The sequence below is a fragment of the Epinephelus lanceolatus genome, chromosome 14, assembly GCF_041903045.1.
Source record: "Epinephelus lanceolatus isolate andai-2023 chromosome 14, ASM4190304v1, whole genome shotgun sequence".
Taxonomy (NCBI): Eukaryota; Metazoa; Chordata; class Actinopteri; order Perciformes; family Serranidae; genus Epinephelus; species Epinephelus lanceolatus.
In genome coordinates this window covers 30,029,478-30,051,641 of record NC_135747.1, presented here as the reverse complement: position 1 = coordinate 30,051,641, position 22,164 = coordinate 30,029,478, and positions in this window count along the sequence as shown.

Here is a 22,164-nt window from a genome sequence, read left to right as displayed (position 1 = left end):
GATGGATTCACTTGCATACAGTGTGGCTTTTGTCCAGGTCCAGTTAGTATTTTACTTCACAGAAGCCAAAATACTTCCATATGCGAGCTTTTAAATCAGTGGATGCCAGTCGGAATGTATTTTATATTTCAAAAAGTCACATGCATGGATCAATTGATCAAATACTTGAAGGCACCTTTGAGTCTCCTGCCTGTATGAGAATAACACAATGAGGGGGAGGCAAAGTGCCCCACTTTGTTGTTGGTGACGTCTCCAGCAGTGGAGAGCAGCCTCTCAGCTGCACATTAGCTTCAGGGAAAGCCAAGTCACTAAGCGGGTGAAGGTAAAACGCACTGAGCATGGGGTTATTTTCATCACCACAGAGGTGTTTTAAGTAGTTAAGTAGTAGTTGTAGTAGTAGTAGTAATGCTGCAGTGTGCGTTGGTCAGTAGTTCTCATAGTTTACGTTACTGCTGATTGCTGGTGCACTCCGTAGTTGCTAATATCTGGGTGATGGCTTAGAAAATATTCACAATATACTTCACATTCACCTCACAAATGTAATTATTAAGACATAAAAAGAATTAGAAGTTAACAAGCTGTACTGACGTCATGGTTGAGTTCTGCCTTTTTCGTTCCGTCAACATTATGTTATGAATAAACATTTAGCTAATCAATTACTGACATTTGTAAACTGATGCAACATTGTCTAGATCTGCATCACGATTTGTCCAAGAATCCATTATTTCCTCCACCTGTAATATCTGCATTCAAACCTTTTTGCACTGCCTGACTCCCAGCTGGATCAGCAAACTTTCTGTTGCTGCCGTCTCAGAGCCCCTCAGCGAACAGTCAGTTTAATGTCTGCCTGGTTAGCATGAGGTAATGCAGCAGCAGCTAACATCCAACACCGAGCAGCTCAATGGTCCCAGCAAACTCACACCAACACCAACACCAACGTTTCAGCTCTGTTGTTAAATCTGTCAGTAACCTTTTGGTAATGTTAGCCGTGTGATGCTAACAGTTAGCCTTGTCACTGTGTTTTTGTGTCAGTGCAGACTCTCACAACTGTCTCCGGCACAGAGCTCTGATGTGGTGTAGTCAAGGGTAGTGTGTTTGTCCGAGTTGGCAGTTCAGTGTGCCGAGATGCCACTAAAATGTTCACCACCTTATTCACATGGTGAGTATCAGATGAAATACTCTATTGGTGGGATCAATCATTTTTAAGGGTACTGGTATTGGTATTGCATTGTATTTATTTATTATTTTAAAGAAAGTGAGCCCTACTGGAGAGAGACAGAGACACGCAGCAAAGAGCCACAGGTTGGAATCAAACCTGGGCCAAAAAGTCAGTCAACATGGGGTGCATGCTCTACCAGATAAGCTACAGGTCACCCTTGTAGTGTTTGTTTGTTAGATATTTGAAACTACAGATTTACATTACAAATTTAATTCACTAGTTATTTTTTTCCTGTGCAGGCTCAGAACTTTTGGCAGGTCAGTATTCAGCTGCCTGTGTTGATCAGCTGTTGTGGTGTACTGAAGTGCAACTTGCAACAAAAGATGTGAGGCAATGAAAGCCAGCGCACCGGCTGCTTTTTTTCTGAGCTGGTTCTTCGAAAGTTGGCTTGCTGTGTCACGGCCCTTAATCTTATTGTCTGGGAATTGTGGGGATCATGCAATTTCACACCACCTGCAAAAAGAAACTTATTGGTGTAATCCGGATTAGAGTTCATACTGCCACTTGCTGCCATTTCTCATTAGAATTCAGTGTGTCAATGTGGCATGCCATAAACAAAGTTGTAAAGTGGTAAGAACAAATGTCCCGTCCAAACCAAGTTATTGTTTGAAGTTTTACAGATGTTAGACGTTAGAGATGAATTTAGCCTGTCTGTAATTCCTGCGCTGTCCAACAAAAAAACAAAAACAAAAGCCCAAATTATGCTGATTTTTATTCATTTAAACTTTTTCTGATATTTCTACTGTTTTGCTGTGGTAAAACGTACTGAACCGTGACACCACTGTATCGTATCGATCCATACCGTGAATTTAGTGTACCATTACACCCCTAGTCTCTACATGAAACTGGTCACAATAAGGTCTATGGATTATTTTGAGAAACCAAGTCATTATTTCTGTGAAGAGACATTGCTATTGAGTTTTTGAAATGTTTTTTTTTTTTTTTTGTTTTTGTGACACTTCTAGCACCACAAACCAAGTGCCATCTACTTCCATTATACTCCAGGGAAGGCAGACATCTCACCAACACTCTGCAACTCACACCAAAACAATCTAGACTGATAAATAGCACTCCAGGTAAGAGGGCTGAAGTGCACTCTGTCTGTGTTGTTGTCTCTTGGTCGCACCTCAGAAGCTGTGATCTTAATTATCTGTGTACCTGAGTTAAACACCTAGAGGTAGTTTCACCTGGATTCATTTACAAATTTAGTGTCCTTTTCATTCCATATCAGCCAGTCATTTAGGGTGGTTATCATTGCTGATATTTAGGATGAACAGAATTTTTGCCGGCCTCCATGCCCCCAACCCCCAAGAAGAACTTCCTGTTCAGTTGGCTTAGAGCTTGTTCTTTCTCCTGTTGTTTGCCCTCCCTGTTTGGACTCAGGAGAGGTCAAAGGTTAGCAGTGTTGGGTCGGGACATGGACACTGTATTTATGGCCTCCCTACGGTCCCCGCTTTAATATGTCAACACAAACGAGGCAGGATTGAGTGTCTCATGACAAGGGACATTTTTCACCGCTCCCTCTACTTCCCTTCTGTCCCACTGTTCAAGGTCCAGACACTCTTTTCTGGCCTGTGAAGGAATCTATCAAGGACACAAAGGTGCTCCCAACAGACACTTTTTTGAGCAGGGGACATTCTAAAGGGCAAACCAAGAAAAATTGCGGGATCACATGCTCGACAAAGTAAGAGATGATCAATCTTTCATCAGCGTTGGGACTGACTTTTCATTAATGGAGTCCTGTGGAGTTTCAGCTCCTAATTACTTGACTAAGAGTCCCTGTGGAATATTAATTATACAAACCCGGAGTAAGCTGCAGATCCATTTCTTAACATGCCTGCAGAAGATGTATGTGTGCCACCTGTGTGTCTGAGGTTATTGTGTGTACGAGTGTATGAGGGGACAGCTTAATCTTCCCTCTGTCCGTCCACATTGATGTCATTCTCTATCGGTGAACGCCTCTTGTAGCTCCTATTCAGATCTTGTTTAATTCTGGAAGGCGGTCGTATTTGATAAGAATAAAGTCACCCCCTCTTTACCCTCAAGCATTAATTCTGATGGCCGTGCCGCAATAAGTCACAATGATATCTGTTCAGCTTTCAATAGACATCTTTCTGCCCGTAACTATTTGTTCTGATAAGACAGCGACTGCCGCTCCATATATCAGCTATATGCATTCATCCACGTCCCGCTCTTCATTCCTCTCTTCAGCCGTTCACTATAGATTCTGCATTAAAGGCCCTACAGGCCATAGATGTTAGGAAGTCGATAAATGAAGACAATTTGTGTCCCTTCTCCCAACATTTATCTGTATCTGTATCTGCAGCAGTCATTGCACAGTACATCCCATATATTCATTTTCACCATTACATCTTGCAATAAGCAGCTAAGTTACATTGCTCCACTATATTTAAAAGACATATCAAAAGCCTCTGATACAGTCTGTTTGAGCGTCTGCCCACAAGCTAACATTGTCATGTGTTGTTTTATGATGGGAGGGGTTGGCCTATCACCCCAACTCACGTTTAATCACATACATTTATTCTACATACATTTCGTGCCAGTGTCTGTTTGAAAATTAGATCTCAAAAACTTAATTTATTTTTCCAAAAAAGGGTTTGTGGTCTTCATCTGCCTTTTGAACACAGGTGAGGGAGCTGTGGGCAGACCTTGAATTTTGTAATTTTAGGGGCACTCGGCCCGTAGCAGGGCAATTTTTGAGGGCACAAAGGCCACTATAAGTTAAAAATGTGATTTTTTTTATATCAGTTAAAGGTCCAGTATGTAGGATTGAGGGGGAGATATTGGCAGAAATGAAATATAATATGATATATATTGTATATTGTGTATTTTCCAAGTGTAGAATTACCTGAAAATAAGACTCATTGTGTTTTTTTTCATACCTTAGAATGAGCCCATTTTATTTACATTGAGAGTGAGTCTTCCTCCACGGAGATTGCCATGATGCACTGCAAAGTTTCTACAGTAGCCCAGAAGGGACAGACCAAGCACTGGGTCTAGTTAGGGCCTTTTGCGTTTTTATTTAGACCACTTTATTCTGCACATGGTTTAAATCAGTGGGTTCATTTGTTTTGGAGTGAAATGAGGCTCTGTGGATAATTTGGCTCCCGTTAAAAATCTCCTGGATGTCTGGATCATAAGTTGTCAAAGTGAACTCACATTAGAAGGTGCCCCTCTGCGATGAGCAAACAGCGTCGAAGAAACACTGACTTGTAACATGAAACTGCTTTATCCGTGTTTTTACTGGTTTCAATCTCGTGCTCCATTTGTTTCGGAGAACAGAAGAGACCTATGCAGATAATTCAGCTCCCATTAAAAACCTCCTGGACAATGAGTATCATCAGATTTGTAGCCAAGAGTTCACGCTTGGGACATGGGAGAAGTTTCAGCAGTTTGCAATCTGCAATCCTCTCCGCTAGATGCCACTAAATCCTACACACTGTTCCTTTACATTGGTAAATCAATTTTAAAAAGCATAGTGGCCTTTTTAATTAACGGTCCAGAACTGCTAGAGGAATAAAACACAATTTTTGTCAAAAGAACGATAGACTTTTCTAAAACAAGTTAAACATCTTCTAGATCATTCTGATGAAGTATATGATATATTTATACAGCTAGATAGATAGACAGATTGACAGACAGATTGACAGATAGATCATATCTATAAGAATATATGTGTGAGACAGACATATGAAATGTATGTAGTTCAATTACATTGTACTATATAAGGGATTGGAATATGGCATTGTTCCCTTGGAGACAAGGTCAGTAACACAACATTAATAGCATTTAATCAATAGCATTCTGAATTAAATACATTGTTTTTCCCAGAGCTAATGATGGAGGTAGCTAACGTGGAGCATCTCACTCTCTTCTCATCTCTATTGAGAGTTGCACATGCACTGAATGGATTAGACAGGATGTAGGGTTTGGTCGGGACAAAAATGTCACCTTTCCCATTCTCGTTAGAAACATCAAAATGAGAGCTCTCAAATTACCAAACAATTTGACCAAATTAATTTGAAAATTAGATCTCATCCACATCTTCTTTTACTCACAAACATGTCATATTACAGGAGTCAGAGATATGCTACAGTAAGATTTTCAAAGTGGATTAAAAACAGTGTTTGTAAGGCGTACAGAATCTCCAAACCCTCTTCTATCCTGCATGTACTGTTAAATCTGTTTCACAGTTTGGTTCATTTTAATTTGTTTCACAAGGTCAGAGTTATTCCCTCAGCCAAAGATACCAATAACCAGAAGTGACATATCCCCTTGCTCATTTTTTACACTGCATCCCCAAAGTGAACCCAATTTCCTTTTTGTTATGTTTTTGTTCAGTGTTTTAGATGTGTAAAATTTTAAGCATTCATGAAAATAACTTCTTGTCATATTTGCTGAAACTGTCACTAAATTCTGGGAGTACATGAGACTATGTCCCTCCTCATCAGCCTCTAATAGTATTTGCTAGAATCTGCCACGGCTCATGGAAGACAACCACTCAGAGCCTAGGAATGTCCGACGCAGCTGTCAATCATGTCAATCACTGGGCACGAACTGCGGTCAAACTGTCAAACTAGGCAGCGCTGATCAAATATGATTCAAGATGCTATTACTACACTGCCTATTTCTCACTTTAGCTGTTTTCAGAAACATATTTGAGTTTACTGTTTAGCTGTAAAATGAGAAAGTTTGTGACCCAGCCACCATGTTGGCTACAGTCGACCAAAGCAACATTAATATATGCCTTTTTTTTTTACCTACAAGTGCAAGTCACACACTGAGCGAGCCGCCTGTTAATGACGCTGTGGGCTAATGGGCATGTAGCTACTTCCATGTTTCAGATGATACGTCATGTTTGTAGTCGACCAATGAAGATGAGTTTACATATCACCTTGGGTTCGTCCTTCACCTTCTCAAAATGATCCCACCCTTTGGATTTCCTGCCCGACATGTTATTAACTAGCCTGTGGAATAACCGCAGGTACCAGCCCTGGAAATTAGAGGCTGTACACATGCCACGTCTTCAGCAGCCTAGAAAATTCGAGGTCGTTTGCTGGAGGCTACTCTTGTGCCTTTTCTGTGCCAGCTTTCAAGAACATGCTGGCAGGTTGCGTCTGAGGTTGCTAATCAACCTTAACAAGCATCATATAGCCTGTTTACCTGAAATCCTGAGTGCAGAGCTGATCTTCTTCCAGGCGCTGTTTATAAGTGTGTAGGCTTATCGTCTGTGGGCCAGATGTAAAGCTCTGGGTAGCCCTGCACTAACATGATCAACTTTTCCGTATTTATCAGACTGAATATTTACAGAAGAAGGGAAAGATATCTGTCGGCTGTGATTGATTTGTAACGTCACTCCTGTCTGACTGCTGAGTGTGGCCTCTTCCTGTGTCTGTCCTTTCAAATTAAAGTCCCACATGGTCCAGTCATGTAGGTTTTGATTTATTTTTGAAAAGGCACAGCTCCTGATGTGACTGCGACTAAGCTAATGAAATCTTTCCGATTAATGACCTTTCTGATCAACTAATGTTTGGCTGACTATTAGGGGGCAGCCCTAGGTAAAGACATTTTTTACAGATCATCTGTCTCATGTATTAATGTGTGGATATCGTGACAGTTTCAGCAAATATGAGATGAGATGTTTGTTTAAAAGTTACTAACTACAGCTTTAATATACTAATAGAACAGCTCAATATTCTTCTTGTGTCGTACGAGATGAGCAAAGAGATGTCTGTGTCACTTCAGATCTTTGTTTTCTGGCAAAAGAGAAGCAATCTGTGAAATGGTCTAAAAACTGACTGCTGTGCAGTAGATGGAAAATTTTTCACAGCGGCAGGATGGGACAGTCTTTGAGAATTAGGGATTTAGGTGTTTTGGACATCTGGTGCCTTGTTGTGTTTTTGCTCTGCAGCAGCACTGAAGTTACTGAGGTTCGGTGCCTCGCACAAAAGCGCTTACTGATGAGCTGCTGTTGGCTGAAGGAGACCTTGCTGTTTTATTCTCAGGTGGTTTGAGGATTTAAACGTGCTGCCATCTGGTTGAAAACGCACTTGTGTATGTAAATGCACATGTGCATTCACAACGCCGCTCTGCAATAGATCAGGAAAGAGCCCTTGTGTGACTCAGGATTAGGGACATGTTATGGCAGTGGAAGGGCTTATGGCTCAGGACGGGGAGGTCATTGATCTGAGGTGGCAGCCCAGTGGTCGACCTTCTCTCTAGGAGAGTGTGCAGAGCCATACAGAGTCTCTGTACTCCCCCCACGCCCCTCCTTCCCTTCATGCCTTTTCTGATTAGTGACGGTAAAAATTGACTTCCTGTCTGGTCACAGAATGATTTGTTCACATTCAGTGCATTAGGTTTTACATCACTGTGATGCTGGCTAGATTTAGCATTTCAAACTTCTCTCTCGGCCTCTGTGAGTCATGACTGCTGCTCAAATAAACAAAGGTAGGAGAGGAGGCTGCTGCACAATACTCAGGCCCGATGGAGAGAGTAACAACTGGCCCACCGGTATATACACTGACTGAATTTTTATTTCCACATCTTTATGTTGTGCACTACAGATAGATGTTTTATTTTTATCACTAAGCAATGCTTAAAAATATCAGGTAGTTATAAAAACATCACTGCATCAGTCATTATGTTTAAATAAGAGCTGTTTATCCAAACATGAACATTGTATTTCTTGCACATTTCGGCACTTATGTTTAAAAATACATTCTGATCTAATAACAATATGCTAGATTTCTATTTCTTTTTAAAAATAAAAGGTCGACCTGTTACTGTATTTTTTCGTCTCGCCTGTCTTTCTGTCTTTTCTCATTCTCTCTCATGCTTTTTTTCTGCATTTCTCACTGGCCTTGAATTCATTATCTCTGTGTAATTATTTCATTTCTTCAGATGCATATATTATGGTAATATCATGGTTTACATATTACCGGTCACCTGACTAAAGTCACCACCCTGTTTAACCATTTAATTCCTGTTTCCACTTGACTTTATAACATGATAGCAACCTCTGAACTGACTCCAGCACTCTCATTCAGTCAAAACTCAAATTAATTATAGTAATTTATCTGCTTTTCCTTTTAATTGTAAACTGGTTTGAAGTCGCGATACAATATTATTGTGACTTTAAATGTGTTGCGATATGCTGAGTATTGCGATAAAATATATTGTGATTCATTACCTTTTCTCAACTGTTGATTATGGCCCCAAAGGTAAACTGTATCAGCATCTTTTTATCTAATAAGATAAAGTTTTCAGTCTGTTCATCTCACTTCAGCCTTTTTTCTTTTGCAGCAGCAGCAGCAGCAGCATGTACCTAATGGACTGAAAAAGCAACTGATTATATTATTGTAGTAGGCTACCTAAAGTTAAATTTGTATTTAGAATATTAATAATTTATATAATAAAAAATCAATACTTGACACTGTGTGACGATAGGATATCACAGAAGAATAACATTTCGAACGCGATAATGTTTTCATATTGAGACCAGTGTTTTACAGCTGTTTCTTAAGTTGACACATTCAGACTTTGACCAACAGGAATCAATATTCACAGGTGGGAAGAGACAAGGTGCATTTTCTAAGTACATAAGTTCTGTAATTAAATGCAGCCTGATCACAGATACCACACATGCACATGAGAGGCAGGCTGAAAAAAAGCATCGAGTGTTTATGTAATGTTACCATGATACAGTGCGTTAGTTTACAACACTTTGGAGCTAATGATAAATTACAGTTTCTTTATATTTGTCTTCAAGTTCAAGCAGGTGTTGCTTTATAGCATCCTTTTATCATTCTCAGTTAGCAGGCAAAAGCCTGATGCTAGTTTTAAGGCTGTTAAAATGGCTGCTAAGTGCCAGGCATGTTAGCACCTCACTAACCCTGGTACTAAAGCTCTACAGTCTGTGTGTGTAATATCCTTAAATTTTCCTACTTCTGCTTCACTCACTGGGGCAATTTCCTCGCAAATGTAATGCACAGGGTTGATGAGTTGGGATGTGCTTCCATCAGGCAGGTCCGGTACGGCTCAGCGATTAGAATATGATTATTATTGGGGTAGTATGCAGCTGCGTGCTGGCAGCACACTGACCAGCTTTGTCCCACTGAGGTGACGTGTGTCAGGAGCATCAGGGGCAAGCAGCCCATTAAAGTGCTGCTCAGATTTACACAGCAGTTAAAGCCAAACCGCAGGTCAGAGCAGCTTTCAGAGTGCATGTACAAGCATAGACGCACACAGCAGCATACCTGTTTCAGCGTCCCGGCTCTCCACAGCAATGCTTTACAGGCAAGAAAAGGTCAAACGCTGAAACCGTGGAGGCAGAGTGGGGATTGTTGATGGTGGAGAGCAAGGTGTAGACAGCAGGTTACCTTTTCATCTCCCTTGTCCTCGGCCAGTCGTGCATCACCGTGTATATCGGTAAAGAGAGTTGGATGCTGATTCATGCTGGAAGAAATGGACCGGGCAAAAGGAAGGGAGAGACAGAAAGAGAGGAGGTCCTAAAATGGCTCTGAATGTGTGAAAAAGTACCCTGCCAATACTGGCTGTAAAACTTAAGCGACAGCAGGCACAAAGCCATGAATCAGACGGGGACAGGATAGTGGAGTTCAGAATGGCAGGGACAGATTCCAATCAAACCGATTCCTAACCTTCGGCGTGGCTGGTGACTGGCACAGCAGGATCTATGGAGCAGGAAATGTTACGAGGGAATGAGTGATTGTTTGCTGGTGTTGCAGTTTTATCTCTTTCTTAAACCATCTGCACAGCAACCGTAACCCTCAGTTGGATTAGGAGGAGAGCCAGAGCATAAAACACATGTGGCGTTGTCTCGCCGGATGGTCGTCAAAACCCCCAAATAAATGTCTGTAGATGGGATGGCAGTCATCTTGCTTTATTCTTACTTACTGTAGATAAAGCTGAGTCTGTTGCAGGATGCTCGCAGGCTTCAATCTCAGATCCAATATCACAGCATTTTCATTCTTCCTGTGTCGCACTGTATAGCATGTTTCCTATTGAAAGAACCACCTCAGGTAATTTGATGATGAAGTGCATATAGATTAATGTTGCCGTTGATGGAGCACCCAGTGGGAGTGTGATTGTGAGGTGTTTCCAACAGCTTGCCTTCTCATCTAAATCTTTTGAAACCTCCTACAAGCCCACAGGGAGACAGGAATATACAGCCTGCCAGGAGAAGACAATAGAGAATGGTCAGAAGAGTTTCATCTCATCAGTCTTTGGCTCACTTTGCCGTTTCTGTTTAACTGAAGCAGAAACATATTCTTTTTCGGGTCTCTAAATCATGAAGTTTTCGGGCTCCACTGGACAGTATTGGGCTTTATTTTCAGGGGCTTACAGTATGTGGTGCGCAGCATTAGGGTCATTACGCTAGGATACTAGGATCAGGTGAATCAAGACAGCGCTGCAGTCGCCTCAATGAAGCTATATCAATATACAAAAGAAGTCAGCCTTCCTAACATTGCATAGTGCAAATAATAATTACATGAAAATAATATATCAGTGGGCTTTAAATAAAATAATAAAAGAGATTGGCCTTCCGAACACAATGAGATGATTACAGGGGGAGAAAAAAACATGTTTAAATGGCCTATGAAATGCAATTAACAGGCCGAACACACTCAGCCAAGTCACTTGCTCACCAAACCATGACTTCATCGTAGACTAAATGAAATGAACCGTGTCACAATATAAGACTGTGAAGGTGCTGTGTTTATGAATGTGATCACTCTGCTGATCAAAGGTTTAGACTGACCCACCATATCAGTGCTGCGCTGTTGCATTTTTCCAAGTATGTTATTATTGTGATCATTTTATTTTTGTCGTTATGTCGTTATTGTATTTTGTGTGAAATGTGTGTGTGCCCTTAATGAGATTGACCACAAACATCATCCCTGCACCATCTCATCTGTAGCAGTTCATTTACTCACTGTCATTCAGTGTTTGGATAATATTTGTCCTACCTCTTTGTCTTTTCACCAGTTTCTCCTCTGCTTAAGAAATTCTTTAAAGCCACAGTGTATAGGAATTTCTCCCATCTAAACAACAGAAAACGCTACACAATGTCCCTTTAAGACCAAAACACACTGGTGGTGAACGCCGTGCATAGAATAAAAACGCCTCTCCACACATGATTTTAAGCTAACGCAGAGGTGGAAGAGGTGCAGATCTTGCACTAAAAGTAGTAATAACATTGTGTGGTCGAGCTGTAGGGCGACATGTCCGGTGTGTGCTAGGGGCGGCTCCTGACGCACGTCACGTAACATCGCGATTCCAGCTTGACCCTCTTAAGACAGTTTCTCAACTTAGGAACTCCCCTAAGGGTTAAGATGAGGGTTTATCTTTACCAGGAACTGGTCTTAACTTTAAGGGGAAAGTCTGAGAAATCGTCGTAATTAATTTTCTCAAGATTTTGTCACCAGGAGCGACTCTTAATACTGGGAAGCTTTGTGAATATGGCCCCAGGTTCACACAGTATAGGCGTAGACGTCATGTTAGCGGTTGCTTTTTCAGTGTGTTTTCAGTTCCTTAAAGTAAATTGGAACATTTTGGTCGCCTAAAAAGTCTCATTTAGCATTTGGTTGTACTTAAAAAAATCCTCTGAAGAGTCGGATGTTGAGTTTACGGAAAGCCTTTTAAGCCTGTTTTTTGCTTGTGAAAAATAGCATTAGTAATATCACAATTAATCTTAGCTGTAAATGCACTGTGCTAACTAAGCTAGCAGTTAGCATTAGTGTCATCTACACCCTCTTATCAAAGTATGTTTTCTTCTGGTTCCAAAAATTCAAGATGGCGACGGCCAAAATGTCAAACTCAAGGCTTCAAAGGAGGAGTCAGGGTGGGTACATCTATAATATATAAATTCTCTCTTTGCATACCTCTCATGAATGAAGAATCCAGAATTGGAGACATTTCTTGATGACCTGAAGTCATAGCTGACCACGTTTATCTGCAAAACTGTATCAAAACATCCATTTAGAAACTCTCACAATGCGTGCAGTATCATCGAAGCCTCATTTAGCCAGTCGTATGCTCAGTACTTCCCAAACAGACTGCGCTTTCTGACAGCTTGAAAGTAAAACACATCTATGCTCTCTTCAAAGCCAGACTCCACTGTGAGTAACAGTAACTTTACCTCATTTAACACAGGAACTACTGGTCAGTTTGTTTGTGCTACTATGTGACTTTGGTCAGTCCAGTCTGACCCTTTGAAACACCAACCACACATCTGTTTCTTTATTCTTAGTTCACTAGAGGCATGGGGAAAAAAACACTTTCTTCACGAATTCAGTGTTACACGGGGTTAGTAGATGATATAGAGATGATCATTTGGGGTTAAGTATTCCTTTAATGAAGCTACAACATAGCTTCACACTACTCTGATGTACGTAATCATTACTGCAGTTATTTTGTGGCTGTACAAATCACAACCTTTCCTTCATTATCATCTCTGCCTCGTGTCTCTGTCTCTCTGCTTGATCTTTATTTGTGGGCCATTTGTTTTGATCAGTGTGTGACACACAGACAGACCGCCTGCTGTTAATTCATGTGTCAGCATATATGACCTTAAAGTCTGGGCCACTCAGTGTTTTACTTTCAGAACATGAATTGTCTCCTGGTCTCGCGCATTCCTGCTGTGACTTGCTGAGCGTAGCATTGATGCAGTTAATGAGAAAATGCACAGCAGGAGTAAGACAGAGAGAATTACAACTTGCTGGCCTAGATTAGAAATCTATAAACAATCCTTCAAGAAGCAGCGAGACTTCCTGTTTTCCTGACACCAAAGCCAGCCTTACCCTTGAAAAGTGAACAGGAGGAATGAAGCAATTTATTCACAAAGTTGTTCTTTCTTTTCCCTCTCTCCCTCCTCACCCTGCCTCTGATGACTTAGAAATTACCTTGAATTGCTAACATTGTGTGTTAATATAGCGTATAATGTGACACTAAATATGCAGATCTGTACAGCACAACACCTGATTTCGCATCTGAGTGTCAAAGTGCCATCTGTGGGGTCACCTGTTGGCCCTGGTCTGATGTCACGGCGAGCGCCGGACAGAAACATGGGAGAGGGAGGGAGAGGTAACAGGAGCGAAAGAAACTATCAAAGAGAAAGAAGAGGAGGGGAGGTCAAAACACTCACCCCGATATGTTTGGTTACAAAGAGGGGGCTCAGCTTTTCAAAGCAAATCTAATATTGGACAGGAATAAAGTACAAATACAAGAGGAGTTTGTTGGGAATAAATGAGTGGCTGGATAGAGAAGAGGAGCGACATTAATTTGCTTAAATCTATACTGAGTTGTTTGAACTAAAATGCTGATGAGCAAGGAGGCTCACTAAAGCCTCTGAAATTAGAAACTGCTGCTGAATCAATGAGTCGGAGTTACCAAGTTTTTTGCAGGAATTACTACAAATCTTATTCATTATATTATCAGTATTATCGAATTAATTTGAAGTGGATGTTTGTAGTAGATATTGACTTTAAAGTCAGAGTAAAGCAAAAATAAATATGTACCTCATATACCACAGAAAAATATGTTATTAGCCACCCAGCTAAACTAAAATTATTTTAAAAAGTCACCAAGCATATAAAATTAGGTTTCAAAATCATGAAAACATAAGCTGTATTTCTGTTCTGAGACACTGGTGGTATGCCAGGTGAAGAGGAACGAGCTGCTAAGCATCGAAAAACTATGATTTCGAGGGTTAAACTGGTGTAAAACGTTTCAAGCTGGTTCAATTTTAAGACAAACGCCACACCGGAATGACATACAAATGTCACCACTAGATCTAGTCACACTTGACTCAGCTTCTTCTTTGTGGAACTGTCACAGTGGGCACTTTTTACCTGCCGTACATGCCATCTTCTCAGCTCCCTCAGTAGTTTTCCACTCTCCCCGCCTCGCCCCCACACTGACCTGCCAGCCTTTCACCTGTCTGCACATTTCCCGCTCCTGCTGGTCCATCACACCCACCTCATCAAGCTAAGGCCTCTCACCTGTGGATCATTACCTCCTGCCACTACAAAGACTTCTTCGCAATTGCATTTGTTCCTGTTGCCGACCCGCCTGCCCCTGACTCTCCTGTTTCATGTGCTCCCCAGTAAACCACTCATCCCTCTGTCCCGGACCAAGAGCTCAGTTTCCGCCTTCCTGGATTCTGTTCGCCTGTTGCTTGTGGCTGTTGAGAGACATCGTCACCCAGCTCTTCATACTGAGTTTACCTGTTCATCCATCTGTGGACTTTTGTGCTATAGATTGCTGTCTTTGTGCAGCTGCACATTCCACCTTTGTGTGCGTGCCGCAGGTTCCACTCATCATCTCCGCTGACAAGCCCCTGATTATGTCTGATTATGTATGTCGGTGCTCTCTGTCCACACTAAATCCATTAAATATGTACTTCTGTTATGTCATGAAAACACACCACATAAATATCAGCTGTGCCCTTGAGATCATACTGGAGATGTATTCACTTAAAAGCTGATAAGTACTTGCTATCTTCCTACATTTGTACTGTTGTTGTTTTTTAACAGAAAACTGTTTTTTCTTGTGACATTTACTGGAAATAACAAACCATATAGCCAACTGCAGGTAACCTAGCTTACTATTAGCAGTGGTTATTTAGCTTACCAGAAACTTTTAGCTCCCTGGGGATTCTCCCTCCATCCAGCTGCCTCCTTACTTTAGGTTTGTGTCATGAAATAAGGAGGAATATTTTGATATCCTCATCCACTGAAGCACTTTTTAAAGCGAGTGACAAGAACGTTGCTCTTAGCCAATCAGGACATCTCTTTCATTGGCTTCAAATCCAAAACGTTGCCATATTGGTTCAGTGTTTGTTGTCTTGACTCTGCCATGTCTACTCTTGTCTTCCCAAAAAACAAATGAACTTTGTAATAAACAAACACAAGTGCTGTTCCTCCCCACTCCCTCCTCGTCTGAAATTTGATCTCCTTCATGTTGCTGGTGCTCAGCTCACAGCCTGTTAGACACTAGTGGCTCCATCAGTCAATTTATAAACATAATATTATGATAATCACGTTGTTATATTGCTTACTACTAATGCAGTACAAATTAGATATAGCGCTGTGATGCCGTAGGCACAGGTTGCTGATGTAGGCTACTTTTTAATTTGCTAGAACGTGTCATAACGACAAATGCCGATTCAGCTGATTTGCATGAAATCAAATGCGTTTAAGCTCATACTGCGGACCAGACTGGCAAACCCGAAATTTACCCAACTCAACTCATTTGCAGCTAACCCAGTAGCATGCACAGTCAACGGTAGCACAGCACACATGCCCTGAAAGAAAGAGTGCTGCTCCGTGGCAACAGACTCTCATTTAGCAGCTAACATCAGCATACACACAAGCAAAACACACCCTGCAGTAACAGCTGGGCCAGGTAGAGTTGGTTTGAAAGACTGAAAGGTTTTTAAGTGACAGTTATTTTGCTTGTGTTTTTGTGACTGTGGCATTTATAAAGATGTTCATTCATGTATGTGTTCGGCTGAAGGAGCTCAGAGAGCTTGTGAAACGTAGCAAGCGTTACTGTTAACACAAACAGAGAATGAAACAACACTGACGCTACAAGCTTTAATGTTTTAACGTTTTAAACAGTGGGGTGATGCTAAGGATTGTTCTGGAGCATCATCAAGCCATGATTGGAGGTCTACCCAAGAAATCCTGGACACAGAAAACACATTGAAAATCGAACATATATGTTAATATATTTACATTTTCACCTCACCTCTACTTCCACTTCTTCTTTGACACTACTCACACTGTTCAACACATGTCTGTCTGGATATTTTGTCTGCTCCACTGCATTGCTGTCAAGAATTATGTCAGAAATGAAATTAAGACGGAGGAATGAACCAATAGAAGTATGTGAGAGGAGGAGTGCATCTGAGCAAACGTTCATGAGAGAGAGCACATCTGTGTGTGTGTGTGTGTGTGTGTCTTGGGGGGTTTTTGCGTGTGGGAAATTGGATGACAGCATGTTTGTCACTGCAGTCGCACTCCACTGCTCTGGAGTGGCACTGCAGATGGATGTCTCTCAAATGCTTCAGTGAGCATGCCAATTCACCAGCTCAAACAGATGCTAAATGCAGATATTAGCTGTAACTGCCATTTGCCTAACTTTGGTGCCGGAGGAAAGACTTCCTCAAGCATTCTCACAGGAAACACTCTCATAAGCAAAAGACAGTTTGTACTCTTGTACTTGTTTTACTTACACAGGCAGCATGGCTCTGGGGATGGGTATGTGGCAGTTTGGTCCAGTGTTTCATTCATGTTTACCAGTGGATGTTGATTACTTTTGGTGGTTTCATGTGTTATTTTCACTGCAGTGAGGTTAAAATTTCCACTTGTGTAAAATGCAGCAGAGTACTTCTGAAGCCCGATTCACATTTGGACTTGTGTTATCTGGGAGCCTCTAGTAATTTATAATAATTGCAAAGGTGAAGTGCAAATCTGCCATGTCTGTAATTTGTCAAGTAAAAAATTCAAATTACCTTCCATATTTTGCCGAACACAGAGGTCATATTGTGGAGGCTTTGTTTGCACTTAGGCTATAAATGAAAGTTTTAACAGCATCTGGGTGCAGGAGGCTCATCTCACTATATACCCAGGAGATCCAGTCACAGAAAGAGCAAGCTCAAATCCATCAGAAGAGTAAAATAATGAAACATGATTAGATGGATGACATGACAGTGTCGCAGAATTGGTTCTCTTGTTTTTAAGGTCTAGTGTGAGGGATTTATTGGCATCAACTTCAACATCACCCGTGTGCCAAGCATGCAGGACAACTACTGTGGCCGAACTACGGGAAAATGCAAAAATGTGAATGACCCTATCTAGAGCTAATGTTTGATTTGTCCGTTCGGGCTACTGTAGACACAACATGAGGTACTCTACGAAAAGAGGACCTGCTCCGTAGGTAGACGGTAAATGGCTCAATATAAGATAATGAAAACACAGCGATTCTTAGTTTCAGGTGATTAAAAATTAATGAAACCTGTTCTAAATATTATACACCATTTCTGCCAGTAGATGCCCTTAAATCCTACACACTGGACCTTTAATCCTATGTGGGAACAAAAGAAACCAAATTCCAATCAGCCTTAGCTGTACTTCGAAATAAATGCTAACGCAGTATGCTAACGTGTACTTGATAAAATGTTAACAACAGTCTTGCAGAGAAATGTTATACACTAAATTCTAATCTTTGGCAGTCAGAGTATTAACGCCTGAGAGTCAGTGTTGGGCAAGTTCCTATCATAATGTAATATATTACATATTGCTAGTTACTGACATTTGACAGTATTAGGTTACATTACAGTATTACTCTCTGTGTAGAGTAATAAGTTACTTATTACATTACATTTGCGTTACTTTCATCAGAATGACGTCAGAAGAACTACCAGGCATTTTAAATGCTGGGTCATGTTTCACAGCAGCTAATCAAAGCACAGAGGCTCCAGTTTATTACAGTTCATTTTAAATCCAGTGCTGCAGGCCTGACCACTTCTCTTTACCACTTTGTATTAAAATCCTCTGCTTATATATATAATACCCTGATAATATAGAACAATTAAACAGGCTAGACCTTTCAAAATAGATGAATAACCTTGGACACAGGGAGGGTCAAGCAGAGGACCGAAGTCTGATAATTATGAGATATGGATAAATATTTGATGGGCCTATAATATGCAACACGTTAAACAAATATTGAGGTTAGCACAACAAATGGAGTGGCTCGTAATTAAGTTGCTATGATGAACGCCAATAAATACACTGGAGCTGAAAGATGCACCTGCTGGTCCTCCTTGTGCAGGTCAGCTACAGCAGCACCGGAGAGAGCGTTATGCACAAGAACGGGACTGTGTGTCGATGTTGCTCTGTAGTTGTAGGGGATGTGAATGGAACCACATCCAACGTATACTAAGGACAAGGAGAAAACAAAGCAGAGGTCAGCTCCTTATCCCCGCTACTTTCTAGCAGCCTTAGGATGCAGACGCAGAGCAGGATATGTTGTAGACGTTGCAGGTGTATTAATGGAAACACCTGGAACATGATAACACACAGTAGGCTACGGCATCACCCAGACGTGCCCATCACTGGCGCCACCCTTCTTGTAGCGTATAATCATATACTACAACTACACACGAACAACTTTTGGGGGATATTTGTTCTGTTGGCCCACTGGTGGAAGTGGAGTGGTGTGAAAATACAGCTGAGAATGCTCAACTTTAGACAACTGAGATGTCTTAAAACCAGCAGTGTACAGAAGATGAATGTGTTTGATTTTGGTAACAACATCCTTTCCTCTGGCACCACCTCATCCAAATAAGTGACTTCTGGTGATGTGTGTTCCATCCACCTGTTTTTACAATTGCTGCATAAAACAATATGAATGGAAATGAAATATCAGTTTTTATGGCCGACTGAGGTGAAAACGTTGCCCCATTGAAACAGAAAATTAACGAATTTTTCAAACACTGTGGCAACCTCAGTTTTAAGCCCAGACAGGGGCCTTGTTCAACCCCCCCTCCATCATCATAGCAGCTGATTAAAACACCACAGGATACACGAGATTCAGAAAAGAAAAATGTATTCATTAAAAGAAAAATCACCATCGTAGGAGGGAAGCAGCAGTGATGTATCAGAGTTACAGGTTCTCTATTAATTGTGTCATTTTTGTTTGATTGAATATATTTGCATGAACTGATTCATATTTGATTTTGCTGCAGTTTTCTTGCATAATGCATCACCGTTTAGTGGAGGAGATTTTACACTAATCTCCAGTTGAATATGCGACAAAGGACACAATAAATCAAAGAGTCATTCACAGGTGGAGGGAGATCTATTGCATTTTGCACAGTGATTTGGTGCATGAAAAAGAAAAGGCTCCAAATGTATTCACCGTCAAGTGTCTTTTCCTGCGACGCCATAGGGTGTTCTACATTTGCATGCTCCAGGCAGGCAGGGCTCCAGTGCTGGCTGTGGCCACCACACTGGAACAGATGTCACACCTGGTTTGTGTGATCTCTGTTGTTGGGGTGACCTCTTGGTCTCTAAGCAACACGCTTGTCTCATGGCTGATGGCCCCCGCAGATGCAGAAGCATGTGTGTGTGTACCAAAAGGTTTAAGCTCACTGTGACTCCTGCATGTGTGTCTGCACATATACAGTATATTGGCTTACTCATCTGAGCAGTTGCTGATGACGACAGAAGCTGATGATATATAACAGAAACATTGCAGACTGTGATAGAGGCGATACAAAATGAGCACAGCCGCATTAGATACAAATAAAGCAGCCTCTCCACATCCCCCTCAAACCCCTCTAGACAATAATGATATTCCTGGTTGTCAACTTACTGTTACTAAGAAAGCCTTGGAAATCCTTTCTCCCGGCCCTCCACCCCCAAAAGACGCACACACACACACACATTGCACACACACATACTGTACACACTGATACAACACTAATCTCCCTCTCACAGTCTCTAATGGAAAGGATTCAGCTGAGTAGCTCTGAGAAAAAAAAAAAAGTGCAGTGCGAAGTGAGAGAGCACAGAGAGGGAAGGTAGTATGTTCAGAGAGCAAAGACACAATGAGGAGAATAGAGGAACACGTTTGTATGTCAAAGGATCATACGGGCATGAGAGGAAGGAGCCAAGGTGAGAGGGAGGGCGGAGGGAGTTAAGACAGAACATGGAAATCAAATGGCAAGGAAAAAAAGGAAAGCGCGTCACAGGAGATGGCTTACCAGTCTCATTTCACCCCACACTTGAAGCTGAAAACACTTTTCAGAACTTATCCGCACCTACACAATCAGGGATTACTCCTTCTATCCGCGCACAATGTCAGCCTGTAGCGAGGCTCTGCCAGGCTGGCCCAGCTGTGATAACATACAACACAACATACAACCCATCTGGCTGAGTGCAGGATGATGCTCAAGCAGATGCATGCGCCTCTCAAGTGTGCTGCAAGATGAGACGCTGTCGTGAAAGTGATCAGTGCTGCTGTGACAAATGAGCAGTAAAAAGTATGGATGTATAAAGATGTATGGCGCCAGCATGTGTGTGTGTGTGCACAATCACGTTCTTCCTCTGTGTACGCGCATGAATCTGAGAGAGACTTCAGCGCCGCCCCTTCTATCCTCTGCTATTGTCCTACGTATGTGTGGACACAGCACTCTGTATTTAGGAATGCGTGGGACTGAGGAGAGCAGGGAAGGTCAGTGGGAAAATGTAAATGAGCTGAATGAATCAGCCGATCCAAATGTAGGCTGTGCGTTAAGTTATATAAAGGCCATGTTTCAACTAAAGAGGATACACCACAGTGTGGATCTCTGCTTTAGAGGTGACGGAGAGAGCTCATTGTGTTGCGCCAGGGGATAACAATATGGACTGTCATGTGTTTTTTTTAACATAGAGACAAAAATACCCAGTTCCTCTTGATTCCAATGACCTATGCTTGATCAGCTGGCGATATTAAATCCCTCATGACAGCCAGTGGAAGCTAAACGTAAGAGCAGCATAAATTTAGTCCTGTTTCTCTTGTTTTTACAGCATTAATACTGTATTCTCAACAATGACTCACCATAGAGGCAGTGTACAGTACGTCAGATCTGCAAGGCATTTTGTGATCAGTAAAATACAATACATTTTACATACATTTGTTCCAGCAGTGACAGCGAAGGAAAAATCCCCTATAGCCCAAAAAACATTTTTCCCAGAGACTTGTGTGTAAAACTCCTCACAGGACACCTCAAATTATAAACAAGGTCAGTTATTACTCTGTGTATGTATACATTTATAATCCATGAAGCTTTTATATTCATAAAGCTAATGAGCCAGTGGGCCGACTGGGAATGTGCGAGCAGCGCCAGAAGGAGAAATGTGCAGTAGACCGCACAGTGTGGAAACAAACCCGGTAAACCTCCTCTGGCTGATGCGCTCAGCAAGCAGTTTTTAATCAAGGAAATAGGCGCCATCTTGGAATCCAGTGTCCAGTTTTTACAATGCGTTCATGGCTAAATATTTTAGCATGGTGATATCTTACTTCAAATCTGTATACTCTTGAGTGAGACAATAAGAACAAATGCAATAAACTTCAGAGGTTTCACTTTCAGATGTTAAAGCAGCTACGAGGAGTTTTAAATATCAATAATGATGCCTCGATATGACCCACATAAGCAAACTCATGGAGCCCCTAAAGGCCCGAAAGATGATGGGTTTGTTTTCTTTTTTGGGCACGCGATATAACTTATAACTGCTTGTATCTTATCATACATATAAATATATATATATATATATCAACCTGGTCTCATTCTGAAGTTGTCGAAATCTGGCGCTTAGGCAGTTACTTCCAGCATCAGAGACTGATGAAAAAAGACATCCTTTCATGTTGGCATGATGCGCTTCTGGTCATCGTTGTAGTGTAAGGGTGCCCAGCGGCGTCAGGGGGGATTGCGGCAGCAGGAGAACGGAAGTTTAGGTGCCGAAAGTCTGACTAGGGTGGGTGGGTCCACCAACCACCAGCTTTCACCTGGGAGGGCTGTATTCGCTTCCCCGTAAGATTGTAAAGCCAAACCCTGTTGTTCTTCTTTTGTAAATCCAGCTGTGTGTGTGTGTGTGTGGGCAAAATGAAACCACATGCATTTGTTGTTGAAGGCAAAAAAAACAGACAATTCATTGTTTTGTACCGACATAGTGCATTTAATTTGAAAGAGACTGTATGCAAATTCCCTGTGACAATACAAGTGTATCTTGAAAGAAGACAATGCATGTAACAGGCAGACCTTGACACGGCGTCCTAGAACGTCGTCAACCAACAGTCCCAGCATACCTTGCATACCTCGGTCCATGACTAAAACAACCAAACGTTGATAT